The sequence below is a fragment of the Podarcis tiliguerta genome (genome assembly GCF_965153285.1).
Source record: "Podarcis tiliguerta genome assembly, chromosome: 16".
Lineage (NCBI taxonomy): Eukaryota > Metazoa > Chordata > Lepidosauria > Squamata > Lacertidae > Podarcis > Podarcis tiliguerta.
The window spans coordinates 18,142,648-18,158,655 of NC_139549.1; the positions used below are offsets into that span (position 1 = coordinate 18,142,648).

Genomic DNA, 16,008 nt, shown 5'->3' on the forward strand with positions numbered 1-16,008 from the left:
CTCCGCACACTTTTTCTTTTAAAAGTGTATTGCATTCTTCCATGCTACCTTTTTCTTCAAAAGGGCAGCGGACGTGGCTTTGCCCCCCCCCCCCAGTCTTTTATACCAGCCCTGCAAGACGGGTTAAAAGGTCTCGCCCTTTAAAAGATTTATAGCGTTTTAAATGGTTTTACGAGCTATTTTTCAAAGGTTTATTTGCGTCTTAATGCTACCGCTTTCTCAAAAGGGCGATGGGGCCGGTTCTTTCCACACAACAGTCCTGCAAGGCAGGTCAGCTGCGTGGAGAATGCAATACCTGCTAGCCCCAAGCTCTAACCATTGCACAACACTGTCTCTCGTGTGTGTTTGTTTACCTTTTCTTTCGTTTCTTTTTTCTTAATCAGGCTTTTTTCCCTCCCAGCCTCCAAGAACAGCTGGACACATCAATATTCAGTGCGTTCATTCCTAAAGAAGCCATGAGGGAGAGAGAGAAAGAGAGCAGAATAAATAAGAGGGTGGTGACATTTAACTGATTGGCTGGTTAGATTAATTGCTTAAAACCGCATTTGGTCAAGACAATTCCAATACAACGACCGGCCTTATGGATTATTTTCACTCATCAAACTTGACATTTTGCTTAAAATGTGATAGAAATCAAGGTCACCTAATACATATATGCAAAGCTCTTTGAACCATAATTGGCTTTTTGTACATAAATACATTGTAATATTGTACAGTATTTATATTTCATGCTTACATATATAGAAAACACATCCTATTCTTTTGCAGCTACTTTTTTTCACTTTTTTTAATAAAGAGAACTTTTCAATCAACTAAAAAGGTAGCCAAAATGTGGCAGCAGGCGTTTTTTTTGGGGGGGGGGGATTGTTCCAGTTCAAGTACTATAAAAAGTACTACGGCAGACCAACATGGCTACCTACCTGTAACTAGTAATAATAATAGCAATAGCAATAATAATATTTAACGTCTCTTCCCTGTATAAGTGTGATGGGAAAACCTTGTTCGCTTCAAAGTGCCAGAATATCAAAAACACTTCTCTTTTAGAGAGCTGACACTGTCCCCTCAAGGTTTGAAGGGCCAGGGAAACGTTTCCACAGGCAACAGCTGGAGGGCCTGTTATCTCTTCTAGAGGGTCACCATCAAATAAATAAATAAATTTCAGATTCAAAAAGGGTTTTTTTTCCCCTTAGGAGAGGGAAACTCATTGGAACTCAGTTCCAGCACATTTCAGGGGGGCACCATTGCAATTCTAAGAGAATGAGGGAGGTGTTCCTGGTGAGTTCTGGCAGCTCTTTTTCTGGAAAGAAAATAGCACTGAGAGAAGACCTTGTAATACATTTACATGGAAGCATTTGCAAGGCCAGTTAGCACTTCTAAAGAGGTACAGACTAGAATGAATGAATATAATTCCCTCATGCGTCCATGAGGAGTCTGAAGGGTTCCCCTAGGGCACTGTTTCCAAAAGTGTGCCACGCATACCCCCCAGGAGGTACACAAAAGTGTTTCAGAGGGAACACGGCAGACTTTTCTCTAGTCTAGATAAAATAATATTACTAAAACTACCCCCAAATTATATTCGCCCGAGAAGAGGTATGCCTAGGGGATGGGCTTGAGATACCCTGGTCACGCAGCCTTTCTCAACCTGTGGGTCCCCAGATGTTGTTGAACTACAACTCCCATCACCCCTAGCTAGCAAGGCCAGAGCTCGGGGATGATGCGAGTTGTAGTCCAACAACATCTGGGGACCCACAGGTTGAGAACTGCATGAAACTGAAAAATGGGCTTGTCTCTTCTTCAAGAAAAGAGGGACGTACTAGATGATAATGATGGTGGTGGTGATGGTGATAATTTTATTATTTAGACTCTACCCATCTGACTGGGTTGCCCCAGTCACTCTGCGCAACTTCCAACGTAAATAAAGACATAATAAAGCATTAATCATTAAAAAAACTTCCGTATACAGGGCTGCCTTCAGATATCTTTTAAAGGTTGTATAGTTACTTTTCTCCTTGACTGGAGTCGAATAACTCCATACCCTCCAACATTTCTCCAATGAAAATAAGGATGTTCTAAGGAAAAGCAGAACATTCCATGATCAAACCAGAAACTCGGACGGCTTCTGTAAATCTGGGACTGTCACTGGAAAATACGGACACTTGGAGGGTCTGACCCAATCCCTCTTCACAGGGAATTCTGGGAATTGTGGGTCCATGAGGGGGAAAGTTGTCTCCTAACAATTCTCAGCACCCTTAACAAACTGCAGTTCCCAATATGCTTTGGGAGAAACCATGACTGTTTAAAGTGGTATCATAGTGCTTTAAATGTACCATCCGAATGTGGCCACAATCTTGCCTGAAAAAAGTCGCAGGACTTGTGATTCATGGTGAAGTGGGTGAAGATTCCTGTGTGTAATTAAAGAACATTAAATGCACTTGTGATTTCGGCTTTCTTCTCATTTACAGTGCCGCTAGAGAGAATTTCTCCAGGTGCCACAGAGCAAAATCAGCCGCTTGCAATTGGCAAATCAGGAAACAGAAACCTCACACTCACACCCACTCACACCTTACTCGCTTTCCACACAGCTGAGAGACCAGTTACACTGCATGAATTCACACCTAAGCCATTTTCAGTGTCAGAGAACAATGCAACCTCTACAACAAAATATCACATTTCCAGAAGTTTAACTTAGAAACAAGGAGGGTAGGGGACGGGGAGAGAAGAATCCATCTGCGAGTTAATTGTTAAAATGTATTTTGCATGGTGAGTGATTTCCCCTTCTTCAAGCCATTTCAGAGCCTCAGTTGCTTGAGTCTGGTTTTGCAAACAAAGCCATCACACTTCAATTTTTATTCCTGGTCTGACTGCATCTGTTTGCTCCTGGAAGAGTTCGCCATCTGGATGTGTCCTAAGTATCCTCATGAAGCTGCATTCTAAAAACACACACACTGACTCACAGCCAAAATAAAATATCAACCACATTCACCAGACTCATTTCCTTGTACTAATTATTTCTTTGTGTGTGTGTTCCACAATCTCCTAGATCAGCTCCAGTATGGGTAATTACATCCAGTTTCCCCAAAGAGCTTCTAAACTGGACATATTATTTGCAAGTTACCCATTACCATTGTACAAACCCCCCATGTAACTAAATAGCTCTCCTTTAGGGTGACAACTTCCTGCGTTGACAATTTGTCCACTGAAGAAGCTGTCATCTACAGGGGAAGAGTTTTGTATGTAGAAGAAGCCAAGTCTGATCCCTGGCATCTGCAGGAAGAGCTGGGAATGTCCCCTGCCTAAAATCCTGTAGAGCTGCTGCCAGTCAGTGGAGAGCAATGTGGAGAACCTTTGGCCCTGTAGATGTTGCTGAACTACAACTCCCACCAGCCCCAGCAAGTGCGCCCAGTGGGATGATGGGAGTTGTAGTCCAGCAGCCTCTGCAGGGCCAAAGTTTCCCCACACTTTATGTAGGCAATACTGAGGTAGATGGGCCAATGTGACAGTATAAGGCAATGGAGCTATGCAGGCAGCCTTCATCTGATTTGCCTATCTAGGCCCTACAGTTCCCAGAACAAGTCACAACCCCAGAAACTTTACTGGTGATTTTTTAAAAATGCAAATATTATTCCCACAATCTTTCTGAGGTTCATCTCTAAGACTTCAGAAGAAACATTTTTTAAAAGCATTTTTACTAATTAATGCACTCAAGCATTTTTTTCTTATCATCACACTGACCTTTCTGGTGTTCAAAGACAAGCCTACCATGTTTGGGGCAACAAGGTACAGAGAGGTTGTGGCACTCTATCGCCCTCTGGTGCCGAGCACAAGATTCCAGGAAAATGTTGAGCCGTGCAGGTCTGCTGCAGAGAAGAACGTAAAGCCCCTTATAGGAAATGCCTAATTTTTAAATGTCTTTTCCAAGTCATCTGTCAACTTGCACTCCAGATTTCCTACCTCAAAGCCTCTTCTAGCACAAAAGCTCTTGTCAGCAACAACTTTCCCTGGAAAGGTGGTGTAGAAGATAAGATAGGGGCTATGCGCCACACATGCCATCTCCTTTTGGCAATCTGTGGCAGGGGGTTCTCCACTGCTCATGGCAAATTTTGATCTTGGGGCTGTCAGTCACTGATTCCAGGTGGGAAAAATGGGTTGTCATCTGACAAGGAAAAAAGCCTGGCTTGCTGTTCTGTCTTTAATGACAGCTTGATGTGCATGAATTTTTCACGCCATGAAACTGATTGTTGACTACTGCTGCTGCTGCTGCTGCTAGTAATAAAAATGTGCTAATCAAGCCACAGTTAAGAGGGAATCAGTGGGGACACAGGAGCCCAACTCTATAATGTTAGAATGCTGGCTCCTGCAATATGAGCATAAGAAGAGACCGCTGGATCAGGCCAATGGACTATCTAGTCCAGCATCCTGTTCTTACAGTGGCCAACTACATCTCTGTGAGAAACCCACAAGCTGGATCCAAGCACAAGAGCTCTCTCTCTCTCTCCACCCCTATCTCCATGGCTTCCGGAAACTCATATTCAGACGCATTACTGCCTCCAAGTGTGGAGACAGAGCATAGCCATAATGGGTAGTAGCCACTGATAGCCTTATCTTCCATGAATTTGTCTACTAAAGCCATCCCTGTTTAGGGAAGTTTTTAATATTTAATGCAGTACTGTTTTTAACACTCGATTTGGAGCTGCCCAGAGTGGCTGGGGAAACTCAACCAGATGGGTGAGGTATAAATAAATAAATAAATTATTATTATTATTATTATTATTATTATTATTATTATTATCCCTACTTCTTGTGGGAGGGAGTTCCATTGTTTAATTATGTACTGCATGAAGAAGTATTTTCTTTTATTTGTCCTGAATTTTCCAACATTCAGCTTCACTGGATGTCGCCAAGTTCTAATGCTATTATGAGAGGAGAAAAGCTTTTCTCTATCCACTTTCTGTATGCCATGCATGATTTTATACATCCCTATAATGTCACATTTTCTCTAAACCAGGGTTTCCCAAACTTGGGCCTTCTGCTGTTTTGGGACTACAACACCCATCATCTCTAGCTAGCAGGACCATTGGTCAGAGATGATGGGAATTGTAGTCCCAAAACAGCTGGAGACTCAAGTTTGGGAAACCCTGCTCTAAACTAAAAAGTACCTATGCTGCAGCCTGCCCTCGAGGGCGGTCACTCCATTCCATTGATCATTCTGGTTGCCCTTTTCCAAACCAATGAAATAGATGGACGACCTGGCCAATCAGAAGAAAGTCTTCCTCCACAGAATGGATACAGAATTCAACACTACAGGGTGTATGGATGACCACCGTTTTAAGAAGGTCAGGTCTATCATTAGCTAATAGGCATAAGAGCTAAATTTGATTTTAAAGAATTTATTTATGCCCATCACCATGCATTTATGCCCATCACCCAGAGCACTTTACACACAGCTCAATACAATTAAATCACTTAATATGTAAATGCCAAATTTGAAAGATATTCTAATCTCATCCTCCAGCCCCCAAAGGCCTGTGCAAAAAGGTGCATCTTGAGCTGACATCAAAATGTGTACAATAAATTTCTTCATCATCACCATCATCATCATCATTCTGTCTATTAAATTTCTTGGCTGCCTATTACAATAAAGCATCTAGACAACTTGCATAATGCATACAAAAATTAAAACTGATCGATACAATAAAAACGCAGCACTAAAAAAAACCTACAGAAGCTCATTAAAATACCCAAATAATCACGTACACAGTTATCAGATGCCAAACAGAAACTAACCATGAATCTCTCAGAAATCAACAACCAGTCCCTCAAATGTCTGGGAGTCAATGGAGCCCCCATGTTCAGAAACAGTCTACCTCTGAATGCCAATTGCTGGAGAGCAACAGCAATGGAAATCTACTGCTTCCCTCTCCTACCTGTCAGTTTCCTGGTGGCCATGGTGGAAAACAGAACACTGGACTTGATAAAGATCCCAGCAGCAGGCCCCTTCTGTTCTTATCTATACTAAGCTTAAGCACGTGGCTTTCTCTCTCTTCAATACATTATAATTTGGGGGAAATGAGACTGGCCTACCCTACTGAGTTATTGTAAGAATTACAGAAATGAAGCATGTCACGCTTGAAATGCGCTGCATAAATGCAGAAGGGTGAACATTAATCTAGTCCTCCTGCTGCTGCTTAGAAATATATCAGCTCTCCTATTATTGTTCACACTGACCAGCAGTGTCTCTCCACAGTTTCAGGAAGCCCTGTAGCCAGAGCTCTACATATGGTATAATGTATTAATATTTTAAATGTGCTGCAAGACTTTTGGGTAGCATCTGACCAACAAGCCTCATAACTAAATGTCTGGAGGTGTTGGAGCTTGGACCTTCTGCATACAAAGCAGGTGCTTGACCATTGAGCTCACACCCTTCCCTCAAAGTAAAGGTTCTAACCCACATAGGTAAAGGGACCCCTGACCATTAGATCCAGTCGTGACCGACTCTGGGGTTGCGGCGCTCATCTTTCTTTATTGGCTGAGGGAGCCAGCGTACAGCTTCCGGGTCATGTGGCTAGCATGACTAAGCTGCTTCTGGCGAACCAGAACAGCGCACGGAAACGCTGCTTACCTTCCCGCCGAGCGGTACCTATTTATCTAATTGCACTTTGACGTGCTTTCGAACTGCTAGGTTGGCAGGAGCAGGGACCGAGCAACGGGAGCTCACCCTGTCGCGGGGATTCGAACCGCCGACCTTCTGATCGGCAAGTCCTAGGCTCTGTGGTTTAACCCACAGCGCCACCCGCGTCCCACCTAACCCACATAGTTCTGTGCAAAGAACTGATTTACATAGAAAGCTGCCTTTTACCAAGTTAGGCCCATCTAGCTCAGGACTGTGCACACTGACTGGCAGGGGCTCTCCCGGGTTCCAGGCAGGGAACTGAACCTGGGACCTCCTGCGTACAAATCACCTGCTCTGCCACTGAGCCACGCAAAATAAAATAAGGTTCTCGCCAACATGGCTATGAATCAATACTTCTGCTGGGTCAGAGCATTAGCCCATCCAGCTCAGTTCTGCCTACACTGGCTGGCAGCAGCTCATCCGGGTTTCAGCCCGGAAACTTTCCTAGATGCCAGGGATGGAACCTGGGACGTTCTGCATGCCAAGCAGATGCTCTAGCACAGAGTCGAGGTCCTTCCTCCTCTTGAGACATCCAGGGGAAGAGAACCGTTGCCAGGAAAAGTTTCACCTGCTGCCTCAGGCAGGTAAGGAAAGTTGGGGTTAGGGACAGAGTGGCTGCGCCTGGCAGGCGCAACCCGCCCGGCCAACCTCCCTGCCCCCGCTTGCACACGCGCAGCGCTCACGTGTCCCCTCCCTGCCCTCTCGTGCTGCCGCTGCCGCCACCGCGGGCATCGTGTCACTGAGTGACAGCAGGCGAGGGATTATTTCAGGCTGGTGGCGCGGAAGGACACGCTGTTTACAGCAGGGCCTGCGACTGTGAGGAGACTGCAGAGGGAGCCCGAGCCCGGAGTGGGGGGTCCGAGGGGGCGTCTCTGCACTTTGGTGCCCCCCCTCCCACCTCCTCGTCGTTTCTCTATTGCTCCCCTTCCCTCTACCAGAGAACCAGGAGGGCGGGGGAGCAAATCCAGGCCGGCCCTTTAATGCAAATGAGCTAACATCTCCCTATCTCCAGCTTCCCCCTCCCTTCCCTGGCTCTAAATTCTCCCCTAGCGCCCATTGACGTCACAAGTGCGTCACCGTCTCCAGCACAACCAGACAGCACGTGGGAGAGAGCGATTTAAAGAGGCAGGCAGCTGTTTTGGCTCCCAGAGGCAGCTGCAGATGGCAAGGGGCGGGGGCGGGGGAGAGGGAGAGAGTTGGTTGCCTGCCCGCCTTGCTTGCTTGCTTGTATGCATGCAGTGAGGCAAGCCAGTACGGCCTGATCCTGAGGCCGTCTGCACACCATAAGCGACGCAGTTGACATACTCTCCTTCAGATGCTTTGGTTAAGGGCCCATCGAGTCCAGCATCCTGTTCTCACAGTGGCTGACCAGTTGCTTCTTCGGCGAAACCTGCAAGCAGGTGCTGAGCACAAGGGGCCTCTCCCCTCCCGCGATTCCCAGCAACTGAGAGCCAGAAGCACGGCTGCCTCCGATTGTGGATTTGTCCAGTACTCTTTCAAAGCCATCCCTGTTATTGGCCGTCACTGCCTCCTGTGGGAGGGAGTTCCACGGTTTAACTAAGCACTGCGTGAAAAGGGGCACTGTGACCAGACTGAGGGAGAAAAACCTTTCTCATCCCTGTTAAAACCAATGCTTTTTTAAAAAAAAAACGTGCCAGTACTCACTAGGAAGTGTCACACTTTTAACCTTGGGGTAGGGGTGGGGGAAGCGCCGGTACTGTGTACCCTTCAGTACCCGCAGGGGGGGGGAAGCACTGGACTCAGCACATTCTGATCTGCTGGGAAATAATTACACATCAATGTTCTGCACCACTGTCATCTCCTTTTATGAATTAGATGGGGGGGGCTGCCATTGTGATGTGCTCCTGGTGTTGTGGGCTACTAACTATCTCAGTCTCGTCCCTGCTGAAGCCATCACAGCCAGCAATATTCAGAGGGATAATGGGAGGAATAGTCCGAAAACATCTGGGTGGCACCAGTTTGACTACCTCTCTGTTAGATTCATCTGCTGCATTTTTACACGGATGCTGAAAGCTGAAAGATTCAGAGCAGATAAAATAAAGTCCTTTTTCACGCAGTACAGAGTTAAACTGTGGAACTCACAGGAGGCAGTGATGGCCATCTGAGGAAAACGTACAGAAGGACTGGGGCACACGGCACAAAACTGGGAAGCCTCCAAGCTTTCTCAGCCTTGTACAGGAGTTCCATGGTGCCTTGGTCCAATGCCAGCATTTCCTTGCAGTGCTGCTGTCTTTTCCCACTCTCCCCAGCCCCCCCCCCCCCGTTGCTTTCGTTCCCACACTTCACTTCCCTGATGTATATATTGGCCCAGGGAGCCAAGTGCCTTGTTCCACCCAGGAGGCCTGAGTCCCAGAAGGGATGCTGCTTATCAGCTCATGAGGCTACGAAAAGCCCCTATCTCACGGAATAAAAATGCACAGCATCTCAAACGAACCAGCTCTCCCTCCCTCCCTCCTGCAGCCGGGCCTCTACAAGTTTTCCTTTTTTGGTGAGTAATAACATCTCTCTCTCTCTCTCTCTCTTTCTGAGCCTCTCCAAAGTGAAGCAAGTTCGCTGTCCCACCTAGGCACATCTCTTCAGATGCATAATGAAAACAAAAAGGGAAGCTTTAAAGTTTTACTGGGGAAGGGCTGTAGCTCAGTGGTCAAGCACCTGTCTTGCATGCAAAAGGTCCCAGGTTCAAGCCCCAGGTAGTTCAAAACCCTGGAGAGCCGCTGTGTAGAAGTGAGGATTTCAACAGGTGCTGGCTGCAGTTGATGGGAGTTACAGTCCAAAACATCTGCGAAGTATCATGTCAGGAAAGGCTAGTTGGGAGAATTTCAGCTTTTTTAAAAAAGGGGACAAATTCCTAGTCCTTAAGATGGGTTTGATGGATGGTGTGTGCTAAGACCTCAAGGTTTGCTGAAGGCCCTTCCTTGGCTGTTTCTTGTGTTCCCCTTAAGTACACCACCCACCCCATATATTTAGGAGGCTGTTGCTCATTTGGTAATATGTGATTTTTCCTTCAGGCTACTCAAATTCTCCCCCAAGCATCTTTTGCAGAAATTTAATGCCAAACATGGGCTAGTGGCCAGACTGGTCTTCATTAGGTTACATAAAATTGCATTTATGTTGGGAAAGATGGAGGGCACAAGGAGAAGGGGACGACAGAGGGCGAGATGGTTGGACAGTGTTCTCGAAGCTACCAGCAGGAGTTTGACCAAACTGTGGGAGGCAGTGGAAGACAGGAGTGCCTGGCGTGCTCTGGTCCAGGGGGTCACGAAGAGTCGGACATGACTAAAGGACTAAACAACAACAACAATGGGCTAGTGGCCAGTCTGGTCTTCATTAGGTTACGTAAAATTGCATTTAAGCTCTTTGACATTTGTGTCTTGGGGGGAGATAGTGGGCGGGGGGGGGCAGGTTCAGGCTCAGATAAGGGAGGGAACCCTCTCCTCTGATCAGTACTCTGTGGCATGGCCTATACAAGAACCCACATCTGTCTGGTATTTGATGGGGCATTGTGGACAAGGGATGTAGGGTTAGCATGTCAACAGGAGGGTTTAAGATATGCAGGTTCAAATCCCACCTCACCCGTGAGGCCAGTTACCATGTCCTCGCTTCGCCTACCTCACAGGGTTGCTGTGAGGCTGAAGAACCGTTTATGCCCCCCCGAAAATAAAACTGCTGATATCATAATGCCGTTGTACAAATATATGGTGTGACCACATTTGGAATATTGTGTACAGTTTCAATGGCCTGACCTCAAGAAGGATATTGCAGAGTTGGAAAACGTTCAGAAAAGAGCAAGCAAAATGGTCAAGAGGGTGGAGCAACTCCCACTTAGGAGGAAAGGTTGCAGCATTTGGGACTTTTTCGTTTAGGCAAAAGGCAAGTAAGAGGCAACATGATAGAAGTTTATAAAATTATGCCTGGCGTGGAGAAAGCAGATAGAGAAGTTTCCCTCCCTCTCTGATAATGCTAGAACCAGAGGACATCGAATGAAGCTGAATGGTGGAAGATTCAGGACAGATAAAAGGACTTCTTCATGCAGCACGTAGTTAAAACCATGAAACTCACTACCACAGGATGCAGTAATGACCACCAACCTGGATAAATTCATGGAGGGTATAAGGCTACTAGCCATGATGGCTATGCTCTGCCTCCAAGGTTGGATGGAGGCAGCAATGCTTCTGAAAACCCGTTTCTGGGAGCCACAGGACGGAAGAGTGCTGCTGTGCTCAGGTCGCCATTCCCTTAGGCATCTGGTTGGCCACTGTGAGAAGGAGAGACGCTAGACTAAATGGGCCTGGCTTTGGCCTGATACAACAGGGCTCTTCCTATGTTCTTCAGTCTGTGGAGGAATGGCTGGATTTTAATTCATTCTTATTTATTTGTTAAATTTATACTCCGCCTCAGGGTGGCTGATAATCACAATACAAACAAAATAAAGTACAATAAACTAGGCACAACAACAACAACCAGGTATGTAAAGCATCAATCAAATTTGATAAAATAACCACTGAAAACCAATTACCTCATATTTACAACTCTGTTTAATAGGGAAGGGTGTCTCTGGGTGATCTAAGCCTGGGCAAGCTCACAAGATTGAGGCACAAAAAAAAAATGTGGGCAAGTTGAAGTCAGGGAGGACCTAAACCTGCTTTGCAGCATCGGCAAAATAAATAAAAAATCAGAGAGGTATTTGCCTGTTCCAAAGAAGCTTTCAAGTATAATAAACCTCCAGAAGATCGCATCTCCTTAGAGCCGGAATGTGTTGTAAGCTCCTTTGAACTGAGGGAGAGAGGTGAGGCGTGTGAATGTTTTAAATAAATGCAGCCTACATTTTGAGAGGGAGGGAGAAAATATCTGAATTGAGTGCTATTGCAAAGATTTGTGAATGGTTGGAAGGGCAATCTGAGGTGGGACAGGGTGAGGCGTGGGGAAACCTTCCCGAGGGGAGGCTAGGCCCAGGATAAAGTATTAGAACAGGCAAAGGCCTGAGAGAACACCACAAATGTTTAAAGTAAATGCTGTTATGTGCTCCCCACTTCTCTGTCGCGAGTTCCTAGGGCAGCACCAAAGAGCCCAAGAACAGAAGAAGAGTCTGGCAGGATTAGGCCAAAGTCCTGTCTGGTCCAGCATCCAGATTTTCACAAGGACATCCTCTCTCTCTCTCTCTCTCTCTCTCTCTCACACACACACACACACACACTTCTCCAAGCACTTTAATGGGTATCTCACTCATGTTTTAACAGTATCTGGGAAACATTGAATTACGCACATTATGTTGCTGTATATTTCTGAGGCCAGAGATCTAAGAGTTGCCATGGCCTGGCCCTACATCAGCCTGTTTTGAATTTCAGTATGGCGATACTGGATGTGGGTGGCGCCGTGGTCTAAACCACAGAGCCTAGGGTTTGCAGATCAGATCGGCGGTTCGAATCCCCCACGACGGGGTGAGCTCCCGTTGCTCGGTCCCAGCTCCTGCCCACCTAACAGTTCAACAGTACATCAAAGTGCAAGTAGATAAATAGGTACCGCTCCGGCGGGAAGGTAAATAGCATTTCCGTGTGTTGCTCTGGTTTGCCAGAAGCGGCTTTGTCATGCTGGCCACATGACCTGGAAGCTGTCTGCGGACAAACGCCAGCTCCCTCGGCCAATAAAGCGAAATGAGCGCCGCAACCCCAGAGTCGTCCGCGACTGGACGACAGGGGTCCCTTTACCTTTATGGCGATGCTGACGGAGGCTGAGGAACTTTGGTCCAGACCAGCTGTGTTGGCGGGGGCTGATGGGAACTGTAGTCCCGCATCGGGATGGGGGAGGCTGGTCCATGGCATAGCAATGATGTGTAAGTCCTTTCAGCTGAAAGTTGGTTCTGACTCATTAGTAGTAGGGAGTAAACAGACAAGGATGCTGCTCCCCAGAGAATGCTTCTTTCCCCTTAAATATCCTGCCCACATTTCATAGCTCTCTGTGCTATTTTTGGCTTCCTGTCTGCTTAATTATAGTGAAAGATCTGTCAGCAGCACCCAGGAGTGCTCCATCAGGACATCTGCCTTGACAACCTTCCCCTTCCACCAGAACAAGCTGTATGAGAGGCAGCTTATAGGCTTACAAGCTAACCGATCAGCAGCCATTGGTAGAGTAGCTGTGATGTCACAGAAGTTCAACAGACTGATCTTAAAAGAAAAGTCATTGGCCGTTATGCTTGAAAGTCTCTCTTTCTCACACACTCACACATCCACACCATTTTAATTGGGGAACTTTAGGATGTTGGGATGAAGCCATCACAGAGGCATTCACCTTTCAAATGTTTCCATTGTGTGTTGTTTAGTTGTACCTGCTTTGTGTGGATGTTTTCCTGAAAAGCAGGATAATCAGCTGGTATATCAATTATTATTATTATTATTGAAATAAAGTTATTATAGTTTACAGGCAAAATGGGGTCCACATCTTGAGCATGCTGGAAAAAACGAATGGTCCCAGGGTATGGCCTGAAGACATTCAAGGCCACCCACGCCATGTCCCATGCTGCCTTTGGTTCCATGATGGAAGGAAGATGGAATTATTAGAGTAAGGAAATAATGCCAGACAGGCACATACTCTGAATAGGGTTTAAATAATCCTAAACCGATGCCTGCAGTTAGTATATTCTGAATCTTACTTCTTTTTTATGTGTAACATGCATTGTAACAAACGGTATTGATCTTTTTGTTTGTTCTTTTTTCCTTCCTCCTTTTATTTTTTGGCGATGGGGGCTCAGTTGTTTGTGTGAAGGTTAAAAATTATAAAAAATCTTCACAGGCAAAAACATCTAAGTGTGATTTTCAAAACAACCTGTTTATGATAAGCAATCGTACACCTTGTACAACCCAAGCTGCCTGATAAGGGGTGAGGAACCCAGAATGGGTGGGGCCAAACCTGCCCATGGGCAGGGCCATATTCTCTCACACCCTTTCCCCACTCCAGCTGTGACCCCCCAAAAAAGAAAATACACCCCCGCAGCTAGAGTTAGGCTTGGGGGGAAAGCCTTTTATTGATGTCAATACACAGGACACTGCAGATGCAAAGTAATACTGAGCACTCAAATGAGGGGTGTGTTGCAGTTGTTTAGATAGATAGACAGACTCCCCCAATATATACATGCACACCTTCCTCAGCTCCCCTGCAAAGATACATAAACACCACATTCACCAACCTGGTGTTCTCCAGATGTTTGGACTACAACAGAACTATAAATGGCCGTAACCCTGCCAAAGGATCTGGCTGGTGAAGGGTGGGCAATAAATTTAATTAATGAATACATAACAATAATCAGTAATGATATGGCTGTGCTGGCTGTGGCTGATGGGAGTTTTAGCCCAAAACATCTGGGCACCAGGTTGGACAAGGCTACCTCTACCCACTGGTTGGCCCCAGAGGGAAGCTTGAATGTGGAGCAAGTCCCCCTGCTTAGCGCTTTCCCCAAGTCCTCCCAACTTCCCACCCTCACTGTGGCCAGAGGGCCAGCTTAAACGTAGGAGGGCACTGGAGAGTTACAGGCCTTGGGCCGGCTGCCACTATCCCATGGGTGGGGGCTGACTCCTTCTCTCCACCGCCTCCTCTTTCGTCCCCCCCTTCAAAAAAATATTCTCGCTTCTCCCCCGTGTTTGCTAACGTGACCCTTTATTAAACTCCGCCAGCTCTGCATCGCCGCGGTTGCCAAGGCGACATGTCGTCACCTTGGCAACCATGACAACCTTATGTTCATTAATTTTAAGAAGGTTCGGCATCTAACAAATGAAATTGTTCTAGGCACTGGTGTTGAGGGGCTGAAGGAGAAGCCAGACAACCCCCGGTAATTATTGTGGGAGGGGAAGGGGTCTCACATGGCAGACGCAACTTCTTCTTGCAGTCAGAATGATGCTCACCAAGTTCTTTTTCTTTCAGGCAATACAGAACTTGCATTGGTATCTATATATGCCAGGGATGTGGAACCTGTGGCCTTCCAGATGTTGTTGGGACTACAACTCCCATCAGCCCCTGCCAACATGGCCAATGGTCAGGCCCCAGCCATTGGCCATGTAGGAAGAGGCTGATGGGAGTTGCAGTTCAGCAACATCTGGAGGGCCACAGGCGCCCCATCCCTGACACAGGCATTGCAGCGTAAGAAGCTACCTTATTAAACCAAGTCAGACCATTGGCCGATCTGGTTCAGTATCGTCCACAGTGATTGGCTGCAGCTTTCTGGGGTTTTCAGCCAGGTGTGTGTGTCTCTCTCCCAGCCTTACCTGGAGAGGCCATTGGAGATCAAAGCAACATGCAAGGACCTTGCTCTCCTTTGGGTCTAAATATGGGGAATGTCAACCCCATTTCACATTCATTTTAATATGAGCACTGATACTTAAGCTTGTTTTGAACCAGATTTAAAAACAATAGAGTAGAAGCTAAGAACATAATTCTTGGGTCCTTCACAAAATAACAATCCCAATATTTGGGAAGTCGGTTCTTTGGGGAAAGCTGTGACAGGTAAACAGGTATCACTGAGGGATGGAGGAGATTTTCCTTTGGCTCACATTTTAAAGCCAACTCACCTGATCCACATCTCCTGGACTAACTGATGGGTCAGATCATAATAATCCTTCAGATTTTGCAATTCTCCAAATTTTGCAGTGCAGTTCCAGGTTCAAAAAACATACCAAAGCACATTAAAAGATATATATTATCCTAAAAATACATATTTAGAAATGCATGTCTTGAGATAAAATATGTATTCAAGTACGTAATTTAAAGAGTATGTAAGGCCTGGTGGGGGCATAACGGCTCACTCAACCCTCGGCTGATTTCTGGACAGCCAGGAAAGTAGTTGAATGCAGAGTCCAGTTTTAGCAAGACACCAAAATGGGGGGGTCACATACCACCCAAAATAGGACAAAAGATGTGAGTCCTGAGGGCTAGATAGAGAGGGCTTGGACCTGCGTTTCCCCTCCCTTGTTTATATTTTATATATAAATATCAATTTTAATATAAATATCAATAATTTTCCCTGCCCCAAAGCAGCTGACAGGAGCCCCAAAGGGTGTGGGAAGACTCATTCTTTTTCAGTTGACTCAACAAGACGGTGCTGCGTTAGTCTGGATTTAAAGCAATGCAAATGTGCTTTGAATCAGCTCATGCCCCAATTGCAACAGCGAAGCCAGAGAAAAAGGAAGGAAAAACTAGGCCAAGCTTAACATCTAACTGCTGGAGAAGAGAAGTTGGGGCGGGTGTGTGTGTGTGTGTGTGCGGGTGGAAAGAGAGGATGGGAATCTGCAGCGCAGACTCAGACTGATCAGAGGACACATCTCCAAGGACTA

The 16,008-nt window shown here is 46.2% G+C and overlaps 1 protein-coding gene across 2 annotated transcripts in view; it reads right to left on the bottom strand.

The window, feature by feature from the left end:
* MEF2D (myocyte enhancer factor 2D) overlaps positions 1 to 7,403 on the bottom strand; it is a 146,296-nt gene extending 138,893 nt beyond the window's left edge. Inside the window, exons 1-2 of one of the 2 annotated variants that reach the window (XM_083417367.1) lie at positions 7,003 to 7,403; positions 354 to 444 (exon numbers count right to left, since the gene is read on the bottom strand). The gene's annotated coding sequence lies outside the window, so the exon portion shown is untranslated. The remainder of the gene's footprint in view (positions 1 to 353; positions 445 to 7,002) is intronic. The other variant, XM_083417365.1, reaches the window with a different exon arrangement.
* Positions 7,404 to 16,008: the final 8,605 nt, after the last annotated feature.